Source organism: Triticum aestivum, chromosome 5D (genome assembly GCF_018294505.1).
Source record: "Triticum aestivum cultivar Chinese Spring chromosome 5D, IWGSC CS RefSeq v2.1, whole genome shotgun sequence".
NCBI lineage: Eukaryota > Viridiplantae > Streptophyta > Magnoliopsida > Poales > Poaceae > Triticum > Triticum aestivum.
Genome location: NC_057808.1, coordinates 6,117,951 through 6,120,136, shown reverse-complemented (window position 1 = coordinate 6,120,136; position 2,186 = coordinate 6,117,951). Strand labels below are relative to the sequence as shown.

The 2,186-nt window shown below is 51.1% G+C and overlaps 1 long non-coding RNA gene across 1 annotated transcript; it reads right to left on the bottom strand.

Moving 5' to 3' along the window:
- Window positions 1-637: 637 nt before the first annotated feature.
- On the bottom strand, window positions 638-1,220 carry LOC123124075 (uncharacterized). The gene is made up of 2 exons (XR_006460948.1): window positions 921-1,220; window positions 638-836 (listed from the first exon to the last, which is right to left on the bottom strand). It is a non-coding gene; the product is annotated as an uncharacterized lncRNA (long non-coding RNA).
- Window positions 1,221-2,186: the final 966 nt, after the last annotated feature.

Sequence of the window (2,186 nt, the reverse complement as noted above, 5' to 3'; positions counted from 1 at the left end):
GCCAGTGAATCGCCAAGTGTCAGCCGGGTCTCAAGTAAACCTCCAAGTCTGGCCGGGTCATATTTCCGGCCGGGTCATACCGCGGGGTATATCCCCGACAGCGGCTGAGGGTTGGAGTGAAGGACGGCTAAGGTGGCGGCGCACCCAATCTGGAGGCGCCATGTGGCGGCGGGGCATTGGGGAAGAAGGGCTTGGGGCTAGGGTTTCGAAAATGGAATGGTAGAATGTCCATATTTATAGTAGGAGGGAGTTTGGAGGGGCTATTTCGAGCCGTTTGATCTTGATCGGACGGCTCCGAACAGAGAATGTTTAGGTGAGCTTAGTGGGTTGTGTAAGAGGTCTTGGGCTGAGGAGAGAAGGAAATTTGGCGGCCCAACAACAGTTTTGTTTATGAAAAACGTCCGAGAATTTAACCGGCTATAGTGTCGTTATAGTTTACGGTTGGGGTATCAAACGACCTCCGAATGCAACGAAATTTGGCAGGCGGTCTACCTATAATATAACAATACCGCACACCAACTTTCAACCCATTCCAAGGATGTTCCATGACTACTTAGAAAAATGATTATTTGATGATACCACGGGCGCGTGCAAGTGTTGTTGGTCTCGGAATAGACAACGAAAGGCAGCAGGGAGAAACGACAACCATGAACGGATGCAAGTTTCTGAAAAATGATGACAACGGAGTGCCGATGCAATGTGAATGATGTGATGATGAATGCAATAAACAAATAATTAACACGGCTATCACGAAAACATGAAAGGCATCTGAAGCGCCGGTCTCGGGCTATTACACGAATCCATCAACTGGTCAAGATTACAGCCAACATCAACACCTTCATGAAGCAGGAAAAAAAAGATCAACGACCAGCTTACACCACAATACTACAAGCAAACTAAATGCAAGAAAAACTAATAACCTCTGCTTGTCGAAGGAGACACCCTGCGAGCTTGAAAACAAGACATGAGTTGCAGTACCCCACTTCTTCCCCTGAACATTCTTTCCTTCGTCCCACCGGTGTTCCCCGTGGTTGCTTGGCCGGAAGGAGACACCGGCTGCCTTGAAAACAATCTCGTCAACGCCTGCAAGGGGACCGAGAACACCGCATACCCACCACTTTCTGGCCAAAGGGGGACCCTACCCCCTCGTTCTAGCTCGAAGGACGCTGCATCGCCGGGCGAGGCTCAAGACCGAGAAGACTGGACACCCGCACACCCACAAAGAGTACACCTTGACAACTCCAACGTTGCATATCGGTAGAGCTGAAAAAAGAAAAGGCAAGCCGAGGGAAGGACTCACATCAGCCATAGAAATAGAGAGCTCGTGAACTATTGCCACTGAAATGGCCTCGGAGTGCCAAACAAAGGATAGCAGCCATCAACTCGCCGAACCTCAACCGCTGCAACATGAAAAGCTCAGATGGTTAGCACTGTTGAGTATATTGATTATTAGGAAAGACGAGATAGACTAGGATTTGTTTTGGCTTGTCTTGTACTCCAAGTTGATCATTGTACTCCTATATATATGCCCATGAGGCTCAAGCAATACAACAATCATATTCCACCATTCCTCTCTCTCCCTTCTAACAAGCACCACACACCCAAGCGTCACGCACCTACACCCCCTGATCCAGATATCGCCCCAAACAAGGTCACAATGCCGAATGCCTTTGTTGCCAAATCCACACAGGATTGTAGATTCTCATCATGGATCAGAGGAAGAGGGGTGCGGAGACAGAGACCTCGGTGATGCCTCCAAGGAGGAATGCAACGCTCTTACGCATTGCCATCGTTGGGTCGGCCATGCCGACCAGGGATTTCTTCCTGTCCTGAGGCTCAGACCACCCTACCCTTACACACACGCTTCCCGCACGCCCAAGGACACCGTCCTGCACAAACGAACCATCCAGCCACCCAGAAGGCGCCGCCCCACCACCTTGGCGCCCAATGGCCCTCCGCCCAAGCATCGAAGCTACCGAGGCCTTGCCACCACCTTCACCGGCAACCGTGAAAGCTTGCCCGCTGCCTGCCTTCGATGGCGGCAAGGAGGAGGTGGGCGAAAAGTGTTGGCGGCGGCATGGAAACCCTAGTCGCCCTCATATCGCTCATGTGAGGCGGTGCTAGGGTAGGAGTGGTTTTTTTAATCAAACCCGCTTAAGCCAGGTTCGATGGCATCAATTGCTTAG